Genomic DNA, 13,305 nt, shown 5'->3' with positions numbered 1-13,305 from the left:
TTTGAACTCAAAGTAAAAAGTGAAAAATCAGTTATATGACCTTTAGAAGCCAAGAAAACATCACAAAATTGATTTTCTTCATTTTGACATCTCACCAAGCCTTCATATTTGTCCTTTTACCAATTCTAATGATCCATGATGAAAATTTCTCATTTTACTGCCAATGCCCTAGATTTTAGAAATTGTCTTATAGTTCAAACTAGTGAACACCTGTGCTAAAACTGACCTCAAATTTAGAAAATTTAGATTCTCCCAGTTTTGGTGGTATATTGGAGTGCTAGTTTTTGACAAAAATTGCCTAGGTTATGCATATTTGAATTTTGGACCTCCATCTCATGGATTCCATATTCATTTTGCAAAATTTTTAAACTTTTCAAAGTTTAAACTATATTAAAAATTAGACATTGTTTAAAATGTCTGATGATTGCACGTTTGGAGGAAAAAATTCTTTAAAGATTAATTAAAATTTTAAAAAATCTTGAAATTTTCCCTCTCAAGTTTCATTCTAGGTCAAACATAGTTTGACCATCCTGCCACATGTTATCATATGACTAGCTTAGGCTTATACAACTGGGTGCCACACGTCACGATCTTAGCTACCCCGCTATGTCGCTATTGTTATCCTATGAGCATCTTCGCTTGGCGAGATAGTGACATCTACACGATTCACCACATGTCATGATCTCATTGCAACTAGTTTGAACTCACCACATCATCACCTACTCACATATATGGCCACTTGTCACATGTTGATTCACTGCTCCGTACCCAGGTGGGATCCACGACACTTATTTGGCTCTAACCAAATTTTTGAGTTTTTTCGGCAACTCACTACCTTGCTAGCCGAAAATACTTGCATGGCTCTAATGTCACCGTCTTCAACTGCATGTTTGTTCAAAAATTATTAGTTCTTTCCATCTAGATGGCCGACCACAGGCCCCACACCAACTGTCTTAAGCTTTAAAAGCCTTGTGTCTTAAAGACACTTAACTATATGTGTGCCTTAGTACATAAACATTTTCAAAATTCCTAGCATAGTTAATATGAGACTAAATGTCTCTAATGAAAGCTTTGTTTCTTTAGAACTAAGAAACTTCTTGTTGCTTGTCCATTCTTGATGGGCATTTTTCTTGGTTTTAATCTTTCCTTTAACTTTCCTACTGCATGGGTTAATGCTCTATTTTTATGAGTTGTGCCTTCTCTTTTTAAAAGATGCCTTCATTCACGTGAGGGGCTGAGTGCCACATTTTTCTTAACATGGGATGCCTTCGATGAGCCATGCTTGGATGTGGGATTTCTTCCATGGGCTGCCCTCTATGCAATTTTTCATGGACTGTCTCCTGCATAGACTTCTAGGTTAGAATGTGGGTTGTCCCTAAAAATTTTACCCTTGCATTCTTCCTCTGCCATTGCTTTAATTTTTCCATTTTATTTGGCATGAAGCCAATCTCAAACTATAGTGAGCATGGACTTTACTTGTGTGCAGCAGCATGAGCAAACAAAAAGAAATTTTTATATATGGGTTTTTCTTGTTGTCACAATGCCTTGCCTCCTCATGTGAATATGGGTGCCTCATTTCCTTTATAATGTGGGCTTCCTTCTAAAACAATTAGAAATCTCCCTTGCTGTTCACATGGCAGCCCTCTAAAAATAATTAAAATTAAAAATCTCCCTTTCTTTGATGACAACCTGTGGCTTCCATTTTCATTTGGCATGAGCCTTTCTTTATCGGATATTAATGCCAAATGAATTAGCCAAAATTTCATGACTCTTTTCATATCCCAAATCATTTGATTTAATGGCTTTTCAAAACATATTATTTCCCTTTGCAAACTGTGAGATTTGTGCCAAGAGGCCCACCAGCCGGCCATAAAAACTAATTCAATCAAGTAACCAAACCACAAAAATTTGCATGTGTTTAATGCTACCCACTCTACCATACTAAAAATTCTCAACCCATGACGAATTCCCAATCAAAAGATTTTAATTTCCAAACATCCATATTTGAATTATCCTGTAGGCAAACAATGTTAAAAAACATAAACTGGGCTCGGGATCGGCATTATAAAACTGAGTTATTGATCACTTGGGGTTCTGGAAACTAGGATATAGGTTCTTTGCCATGAAGAGAATATAATTCTATGGTTTGGGCTCATGACGAATCATAGGACGCATTTGACAATTTTTTGAAAATAGGCACTTGGAAATTTTAATTGGGAAATGTGTCAAAGTAATTTTTGGCAAATGCACAGACATATGAAAATATGCAGATGGATTTGTCATGACTTAAGAACTACTATACTTCAAGGATTTCTAGGATACAACACAATGGTACAATCCATTTAGGCTAGCCAATCATAGGATCAAAGTTATAATGTTCTGAATAGGGGTACGGATTAATCTAGATACCTTAACTGTAACAAAACAATATAAACTAGGTTTTTAATCATGTTTGCAAACTGATCAAATGGATTCATCATGATTTCAAAATTGGAACATATGAAGTGTCTGAACCCTAAAAAATAATGCAAAAATAATTTCTTCATTTGGGTCAATTGGGTCAAAGATATCATTGGTCGAATAGGGCTTCCTAAAATTGTGAACAACTAGACAAATGCATAAAATAGTAAATGCCCAACTTTGAGGGTTTTGAAACCTAGTCAAACGGATTTGAAACAACTTAAAACTTGAAACATAGGCTCTCTGGTATGGATTCTAAATATCCTCAAAGTGGTGGGTCATGAAACACTTATGAGTAAAAGATATTCAAAGACAAACTAGGCCTCCAGTCGCTATTTGATACTTGGGCAGAATTGCAAGTTTTGACACTAGCTCAAAATGGGACTTCACTGAATGATTTAAGATGGTAAAATAACATTGTGAATCACATGCATAAATCAAATAAAAGGTGTTAAGCCACTCAAACACCATCTAGGCCTCAAACTAACAACTAACCACATATGCATAAAAGGCACTTTAGGACATGATTTTCTCAATGGTACTCAAAATTGACTATGCAATTTTTAGTCCCAACATAAACTATGCAAACCAGTTTTGAACAAGTATTGATGGACTTATCATGAAGTTTTTGGAAGAAACAATTTGGAGGGAAAATAATATTGTTCTCTTAGATGAAATCAAATTGATGAGCAGGAAGATTTGAGTGAGAAATGAAGAATATAACTTCTTTACAAGGAGTTACAGGTCAGAGATCAAAAGAGAGAGAGTGAGTTGGTCATAAGTGTGGTCATATGAAGAAGCCAAGAGAAGGCTAGTGTGAAGTGTCAAGAAGAGGACACGGTGAGGAGTAAGAACAGAGCATCAAGACTCTGAGTTGATTAACTGACCATAGAGTGCATTGGCATAATGAGTGGAAGAACTCAAGGAGATAGATCTTGAAGGGTGGACAATCTGTCAGCATTGCAAGGAAGAAAATCCAAGCAAAGAAAAGAACTGAAGAGTGATATGAAATCTGCAAGGTTAGAGTTGCAATCTTTATCAGGTCAAAACCTTTCTAATACTTTCTTACCATTGTATTAGACATTGAAATCCTACATTGCTAGGTTAGCTTAATAGCTAGGTGGATAAGCATCAAGAAAAGTATAGAAGATCCCTAGGAGAAGGATGAGAGATCCTTAGGAGAAGGATAGGAGATCCTTAGAGAGGGATAAAAGATCCATTCGAGAAGATGACTGTAAATCCCATGGATTTGGGTGGGCCTAACAACTCTATGTAAATCCTTTAATAGGGTGGAATTCTAAGTTGAATGTTCTTAAGTCCTCTAATAGGGAAGACTCCTGACAGGGTGTAGAAATCCTTTAACAGGGTCACATCTAACAATGTGTAAAGCCTTTAATAGGGCAGGCCTTTAACAGGGAAAACCATCAGAAGTGGTTGAAATCTATTGCCCAGTAACTTTGTGGGTATCATCCCCACCCCAGTTTTACCTTCTTATTCTTGGAGGGTTTCTAAGTAACCAAAATCCTTTCTGTTATGGTGTTATGCATGTTTACTTTTCATGATTGCTTACTGTTTAATTGCATGCATGATAATTTCAATTATATGCCATTAAGGATTTGACAAGAAAGTAAAAAGGCTAGTACTTCTGATTCACCCTTGTTTTATTTTAAAAAATTGTATTGGACATTATTGGACCTTGAATAACTGATTCACCCCCCCTCCCCCCCCCCCCCCCTCTCAGTTATTCTAAAAGAATTCTAACAATTGGTATCAGAGCCCACTGTTGATTTGTTTCAAGCTACTAGCAGCAGGAAGATTAAGAAGTCCAAGAGAGAATTTCCCAAGCTAAACAAAGACAACTTTGTTGCATGGCAATGTCTAATGAAGTTGCACCTTGGATCAATAGGTAACTATGCATAGACCTCAATCATAGTTGATCATGTAGACCTTGCAGGACCCCTCACTATAGAAGACATGAACAAGAAGAAGGAGCACAATCAAGCAATGTTAAATATTGCTTCAGCACTAAGCTATGCCGAGTATGATGACATCAAAGAATATGGTATTGCACATCAGATGTGGGAAACATTGTCAAAAATCTATGGAGGAGATGATAATTTCAAGAGAGCCAAAAGAGAGAGCCTAAGAGGAAAGTTTGATGACATGAAAATGGAAGAAGGAGAGAATGTTGCTCAATACAGTGCAAGGATGAAAGAAGTGGTAAGTGCCATAAGAAGCCTAGGAGGATAGTTATCAAAAGAAATAGTATGTAGGAAATACTTGAGAACTTTTCTTCCTATCTATGCTATAAGAGTATCATCCATCCAAGAGATAAGGTGTGTACCAAGCAACACATTGTCATTTGAAGGAATAATTGGAAGACTTGCTGCCTTTGAGCTATCCAACTTTGACAACTACAAGCCAGAAAATTTTGAATCTACATTCAAAGCCAAGATGATAATAAAAGACAACAAGGAGGTGCAAACAAAGAAAAAGAGTGGAAAAGGAAAGTATGTATCTAGTGACAATAGCACTAATGAAGATGATGTAGACCAATTGGAGACATTAGTAGCAAGAAGATTTCACAGAGGAAGAGGCAAATTCAAAGGTAAGCTGCCAATCATTTGTTTCAATTGTAATCAAGTTGGTCACATTGCAGCCAGATGCACACAAAAGAAAAATTACAAGGATGGAGGAACCCTCAAGAATAAGAAAGAGGACAACAAGGACTACAGAGGTAAAGGAAAAAGATGCTACATTGTTGAAGAAGATTCTGACAAGAATGATGATGAAGTAGTCTATGTGGCTATGAAAGATGAATCAGATGAAGATGAAGCAACTGCCTTGGTAACCTACATGAACAAGAATAACAAGTGGATCACAGACAGTGGATGCTCTCATCACATGACTAGAGGTAAAATTAAGTTCATTACCTTTATTCAATATGAAGGAAATAGTGTTAGATTAGGTAACAAATCACCATGTTAGATCAAAGGGAAAGGTAGTATCAAGCTTACTAAAAAGATATCATGTGACAATGCATACTATGTGGAAGGCCTGAATTATAACTTGTTAAGTGTCTGCAAGTTAGGCAACATAGGATGCAAGGTTGAATTTGAAAATGGAGTTGCCAAGATCTATTACTCTAAAGGAAGTCTAATAGGAAAAGGTGACTAGACTAGGAGTAATTTTTTCTACCTAGACATGGAAGATGCTTCTTGTCTCATTGTTTAAATTGATGATGTATGGTTATAGCACAAGAGGCTATGTCATGTAAATTTTGATAGTTTGATAAGCATCAGCAAAATGAAGAAATTCAAAGGTCTACCAAAGTTGAAGAAGCTTGATAACACCATGTGCAAACAATGCCAACTAGGGAAGATGACCAAGTCAACTTTCAAAAGCAAGTTTTATACTTCTAATGAAGTATTAGAGCTAGTTCATACTAACTTGTGTGGTCCTATTGAAGTGCAAAGCTACAAAGGTGATAGATACATAATGCTATTTGTAGATGACTATTCAAGGATGATGACAATCATGTTACTAAAACAAAAATTAGATGCATTCCAAATGTTCAAATGGTACTTGGCCAAAGTTGAGAAAGAGACTGGGAAGAGCCTAAAATGTATCATATCTAATAGAGGAGGTCAATTCACATCAAGAGAATTTGAAGAATTCTGCAATGAAAGAGGAATCAAAAGGAAAACATCAGCACCTAGGACTCCACCTCAAAATGGTATAGAGAAAGAAGGAATAGATCAGTTATTGACTACACTAGGATCTTAATGATGGAGAAAAATGTTGCACTCAAGTACTGAAGAGAAGCTGAGTACTAAAATCTACACACTCAATAGAGTTCAACTCAAGAAAGGTACAAATGCAATACCTTTTGAATTATGGTATGGACATTCTCCTAATGTAAAACATTTCAAAATATTTGGATGCAAATTCTATACATATAAAGAGTCTAGAAATGGAAAGTTTGATGCAAAGAGTGGAGAAGGCACATTTCTTGGCTATTCTACTAGAAGCAAAGCTTATAAGTGCTTGAATGTTAACACTAACAAAGTAGTAGAAAGCACAAATGTGAAATTTGATGAGCTTGTAGAAGTTCAAAGTGTTGGAGACACCAAGAAAGAAGAAGAATACAAGACCTTTGTATACTTTTATGAAGGTATACCTAATAATGGTGAAGTTGCAACTCAGAATGACAATCTGCAACAAAATCTAGTATCTACCGAGTTATAGATAGTGAATGCCAAGCTGCAGAATACAGAGAATGTTCATTGAGATTCTGAGAACTATCAACATGAAGGAAATGAAGAAATATTTGATGAAAATACACATGAAGATTCATATTCTAAAAGAGACAACATGCAAACAAGGAAAGAACTAGTATTGGCAAAGTATGTAACAAGACATCATCCTATAGATCAAATTATTGGAAATAAAAAGGTAGGACCAATGACAAGGAATAGACTCAAAAGTGAGACATGTCTGCTCAGCAAAATGGAACCAAGAATAGTAAGTGAAGCCATAAAAGATGATGACTGGTACAATGCTATGAAAGAAGAAATAGAACAAATTGAAAAGAATGAGACATGGACCTTAGTCTCAAGACCAGCTGACAAGAATGTCATTGGAACCAAGTGGGTGTTTAGAAACAAGTTAGATGAGAATGGTGAAATCAGAAGGAACAAGGCAAGACTAGTCTGTAAAGGGTATGCACAAGAAGAAGGACTACACTATGGAGAAAATGTTGCTCTAGTTGCCAGAATGGAAGGAGTAAGGACCTTACTAGCATATGTAGCCTTCAAAGGATTTAAAGTCTATCAAATGGATGTTAAGTCTGCATTTTTGAATGGTATACTTGAAGAGGAAGTCTACATAGAGCAACCAAAAGGATTTGTTGATGAAAATAACAAAAACAAGGTATGCAAATTGCATAAGGCTCTATATGGATTAAAAACTCTATATGCAAATTGCATAAGGCTCTATAAGGCTCTATAAGGCTCTAGTGCAAATAGGATTTGAAAGAACTGATAATAACAAAAACATGTACATCAAATCAGAAGAAGGTAAGGATATCCTTGTATCTATAATTTTTGGAGGAAAGAAAGCACTTTGAAAATTTTTTGCTGAAAAAATGAAACATGAGTTTGAGATGTCTGTGTTTGGAGAAATCAAATTCTTTGTTGGATTGTAAGTACATCAACTAAAACATGGTATATTCATGACACAATAAAATTAAATCAAATAGATACTCAAGATGTTTCAATTGGAAGACTCCAAACCTGTTAGCACACCAATGGCAATAGGACATAAGCTATCCAAAAATGATGACTTAGCTGAAGTCAATCAAACAATGTATAGATCCATGATTGGAAAACTACAATATGTTGTACATAGAAGACCAGACATAGCATTAGCAATTGGAATAGTGGCTAGATTCTCTACTAATCCTAGAGAAAATCATCTCATGGTAGTAAAAAGGATAATGAGGTATCTCAAAGGAACTGATGATTTTGGTCTACACTACAAAAAGAATGAGAAGTTTGAGCTCAATGCATACATAGACACAGATTGGGGAGGCAACATTGATGATAGGAAAAACACAAGTGGAGGAGCATTATTCTTAGGTAAAAGGGTAGTTTCTTGGACTAGCAAGAGACAAACATGCACATCTCAATCCACTACAGAAGCAAAATATGTGGTAGCAACAATCAATTGCACAAACATTGTGTGGCTCAAACATCTATTGAAAGCAATGAAAGAAGAGGTAACCAAACCTGTAATACTGTATTGTGATAATACAAGTGCTATAAACATATCCAAGAATCTAGTAATGCATGCAAAAACCAAGCATATTGCAATCAAGTATCACTATGTCAGAGAATTGGTGGAAGACAAACAAGTGAAGATGGAGTACATTCACACAAAGGAACAAATTGCAGTTATCTTCACCAAACCATTGCCCAAGGATACTTATGAATATCTTAGAGGAATGTTGGGGGTAAAGCCCCTAACTCAGTTAGTCTAAAGCAACAAAGGAGTTGTCCTGCATCAAAAAGGAACAAATCATTGAAATATCAAAAGAATGATGTAGAGGATATTAACAGGAGTAGAAACTCCAGATCAATCACAAGCATGGTGATAGAGGGAGAAAACATGAGATGCAAAGCCTATATTTAGCATGTTGAAGATGCTACATCTTTGGCATTTATGTCAAAGAGGGAGATTATTTGTGAGAAATTGATCAATGAAAGGTAAAAGGGAGATTTAGAAGAGATAGGAAACTGATCAGCAAGTAGCTATGAAGGAAGGATCAGGAATATAGAGCAAGGATGCAGCAGTCAAGAGGGAGAAATAGAATAAAAGATTCAGTTTGTATTGGCAAAAGAGGGAGACATGATACAAGAAGGAAGATATGTAATGACAACAAGTGTTCTGTTTGGTATATAATTTTGGTGGTAACTAAGTTGATCAACTCAATCAATTGATCAGTTTGGTTTTCCATCAATGCCAAAGAGGGAGATTGTTGGAAATGATTGAAAAGATCATGAATGAATAATGATGGAACTGGTAAAGAATGTTTTCAATCATTTTTTTTTCATTGATGTCAAACTTGCTACTTGTAGGAATGACAATTGCTTAAGTGATCCAAATGTTAGAGTAATTATTTGTTTGCACTTATTAATTAAATCACTTTGATTTAATTAATTAAGATGCCTATTACTCTAGTTTTCTTAAGCTATCTTGTAGGTGCATATAATTAATATTTTATTAATTATATTGTGCAACCCTAGCTTTTTTAGGATTTAGTTTCCCTTTTCGGGTTTCATGATTCCTTTATAAGGATTCACCTCTTTGTATTTTCTCATTCACTTATTGGATTATATGAGATATTGCTCTTTGCATGTTCATAAGATGGATCTGGCTTTTTGGCCTTCATAATTTTTTCTTGCTTCTTTTTTTTGCTTCATCTATGTGACAAGTTTATGCATGCATGTGTTCTTAGGAGATTAGTTTTTCACCTAATCTAACATGGTATCAGAGCAGTCTTACTACTCCTTGTTTGTGTTTTATTGAAGTGTTTCAAAAGTAGGCATTTTTCAAGGCTTTCAAAAATTTTATGTGGTTTTTTGAGAAAGGGTTTTCTTTTTCTCACCTTGGGCTCAAACAGACCTCATGGTTGTGTCCGGAAGGCCTGAGATAGTCAAAATCCATATAAAACTTGTCCATTTTGGACAATGTTGGTCTGGGACGCAAAATTTTTTTGGCCAACAAGGCCGTATGGCCCCTACAGGTAGTTCAAGGAAAAAATCAAAAACAAATTGATTTTGCTATTGTTTTAAGCTATCGCAATTAAGAAACTGCAGCAGAGCTGCTAGCAGTCACTGCTAGCGGCAACCGCTGGCAGTCCGCCAACGGCCCGCAGTGGCTCCACTGGCGGTTCCCGTCGTGGCCCTACCCCAGCCTCATCTGTGGTGGCCTCCACCCTCCCACCACCCAGCCACTGCTCTGCCAGTGGTGCGGTGGTGGTGGAGGTTTTTTATTTTTTTATTAAACAAAAAATAATTTTTTGCATTTTAGAGAGCCTGGAGTTTTTTTTTTGTAACTTGAGCATACGTACGTGTTTTTTTGATCCGAAAAATGCATTGAAAAGCTGGTTCCAAGATGGAGATGATGGTATAGGTTTTCTTGAGTTTTGATTTAGTTTGGTTTCTTGTTTTGGCAGTCAAAGTCAGATGTTTTGGTTTGCACTCTGGGAGGCGTATCTTGAGCTTTCGATCTCCGATTTTGAATTTCTTTATATCACTAGAAAGCTCTTTCTGTGCTCTTTCTAGTGATGTTGGTTGTTGTTCCAGATTCTATTCTAGGCACATCCTATTCAATCTTTTTCATTTTAGCATTCTAGTGGATATCCTGATTGTTTCAGGTCTGAAGATCGATTTTGTTGCTTCAGATGCTTTGTTTTGGGCTTTACCTTCTGTTGTTTCAGCCTTATGTTTTTTCTGATCATTTTTTATATTCATTGTAAGCATCTTTATGCAACGCACTAAGATAAAGTGCCACTCTTGCATTTCGGGATCCTTTTCATCATTGTGATTTGTTGTACTTGCACTATTTTATAAAGTTTCATGGGGGGGGATAGTTTTTTGCTGCTTATAGGCCCTCTTTCTCTATTTTCTCATGCAGTGTCGATGACACGTACCTTTATTGGTGTTTGTAGCTCACTCTCGATGTGTTTGGGTCCTGTGTTGTAGGAGATTTTTGGCCCATCTTTTTAGCTGCCTGTCACCTCGGCTACCTTAAGGGGAGGTTACATTGTTGTTCTATGCTTCTTTGGTTCATGGTTCATGCCTTCTATTTCCATGGAGGTTCTATAGATCAGCATTTTGATAGAGTTTTGCGGTTCTTCATGCTTCAATGATTCTCTTCTGATCTCTTTGTTCCTTCTTCTGGAACATTCTTTGCTATCTCTTTTTGGAGTAGGATTTTTCCCATGTGGTTTTCTCTATTTCTCCTCTTTATAGAGTTTTTTTTGTGGTTGGGTACCTAATCAGGTCTTGTTGCCGAGACCCAATTCTGCTTTCATAGCTGTGCTAGGTTAGCTTACCTTCTAAGCTTCGCTTAAGGGGGGGTGTTAGAGTAATTATTTGTTTGCACTTATTAATTAAATCACTTTGATTTAATTAATTAAGTTTCCTATTACTCTACTTTCCTTAAGCTATCTTGTAGGTGCATATAATTAATATTTTATTAATTATATTGTGCAACCCTAGCTTTTTTAGGATTTAGTTTCCCTTTTCGGGTTTTGTGATTCCTTTATAAGGATTCACCTCTTTGTATTTTCTCATTCACTTATTGGATTATATGAGATATTGCTCTTTGCATGTCCATAAGATGGATCTGGCTTTTTGGCCTCCATAATTTTTTCTTGCTTCTGTTCTTTGCTTCATCTATGTGACAGGTTTATGCATGCAGGTGTTCTTGGGAGATTATTTTTTCACCTAATCTAACACCAAATACTATCAATTGGTTGATTAACAAGGAGGAGGTAATCAATAAGATGTAACTAGAACACCTAAAGAAAGGTTGAAGTTATGATGTTGTAATAAAGTATAAGGATCAGCTAAGCCATTGATGAAATAGTGTATTTATGGCATACTCTAAGACATAGGGAATGGACACACTAAGACACATCAAAGATGTAAGGTTTAACTAAGTTCATTTGTGAGTGTCAAGCAAGCTAGTTAAAGCTGGGCAAGTTCAACTTTAGTGTGTTCCGAGCAATCCTTCAGGTGCTGAGCATCAGAAAAAGGCAGTGGATGCCAAGAAAATTTCTTTAGATGCCGAGAAATCCTTCAAGTATCGAGTGATTCAAGAAAATAGTAGAAGCTAAGCAATACATGAAAGCTTCAGGTGCTGAGTAAAGTAAAAACTATAGAGGATGTCTAGCAATTCAGAACTAGTTAGTACTAAGCATTAGTAAATAACAATAGAAGTCGAGTAACCTAGTTAATGTTGAGCATCAGTAAACCAATGATGTTGAGTTGCTACATTGTTTGGTAAGTCAAAAGATTCGACATATCAATAAAAATAAGTTTGTTACATTGAATTTTGTGAATTAGTTGGATGATAAGGATGATGAGTAGATGTCACAAAATTTCATGTAAACCATGCAAACTAGTTTTGAATAAATATTGATGAACTTATCATGAAGTTTTTGGAAGAAACAATTTGGAGGGAAAAAATATCATTCTCTCAGATCAAATCAAATCGATGAGCGAGAAGATTTGAGTGGGAAATAAAGAATAGAACTTCTTTATAAGGAGTTACAAGTGAAAGATCAAAAGAGAGAGAGTGAGTTGGTCATAAGTGTGGTCATATGAAGAAGCCAAGAGGAGGCTAGTGTGAAGTGTCAAGAAGAGGACACAGTGAGGAGTAAGCACAAAGCATCAAGACTCTGAGTTGATCAAGTGACCATAGAGTGCATTGGTATAACAAGTGGAAGAACTCAAGGAGACAAATCTTGAAGGGTGGACAAGCTATCAGCATTGCAAGGAAGAAAAGCCAAGCAAGGAAAAGAATTGTTCAAATTGATCTAAAATCTGCAAGGTTAGAGTTGCAATCTTTATCAGGTCAAAACCTTTCTAATACTTTCTTACCATTGTATTAGACATTGAAATCCTACATTGCTAGGTTAGCTTAATAGCTAGGTGGATCAGCCTCAGGAAAAGGATAGAAGATCCTTAGGAGAAGGATAAGAGATCCTTAGGAGAAGGATATGAGATCCTTAGAGAGGGATAAAAGATCTATTTGAGAATGTGACTATAAATCCCATGGATTTGGGTGGGCCTAATACCTCTATGTAAATTCTTTAATAGGGTGGCATTCTAAGTTGAATGTTCTTAAGTCCTCTAATAGGGCGCACTGCTAACAAGGTGTAGAAATCCTTTAACTAGGTCACCTCTAATAGTGTGTAAAGCCTTTAGTAGGGTAGGCCTTTAATAGGGCAAACCATCAGAAGTGGTTGAAATATATTGCGCAGTAACTTTGTGGGTATCATCCCCACCCCAATTTTACCTTCTTATTCTTAGAGGGTTTCTGAGCCACCAAAATCCTTTGTGTTATGGTGTGATGCATGTTTACTTTTCATGATTTCTTAATGTTTAATTGCATGCATGATAATTTCAATTATATACCATTAAGGATTTGACAAGAAAGTAAAAAGGGTAGTAATTCTGATTCACCCTCGTTTTATTAAAAATTTTGTATTGGACATTATTGGACCTTGAATAACTGATTCACCCCCACCTCTCAGTTATTCTAAAAGAATTC

The sequence above is a fragment of the Cupressus sempervirens genome, chromosome 5, assembly GCF_028749045.1.
Source record: "Cupressus sempervirens isolate cs-2001-9-10 chromosome 5, ASM2874904v1, whole genome shotgun sequence".
NCBI classification, from domain to species: domain Eukaryota; kingdom Viridiplantae; phylum Streptophyta; class Pinopsida; order Cupressales; family Cupressaceae; genus Cupressus; species Cupressus sempervirens.
Note: the sequence above shows the minus strand (reverse complement) of the source record.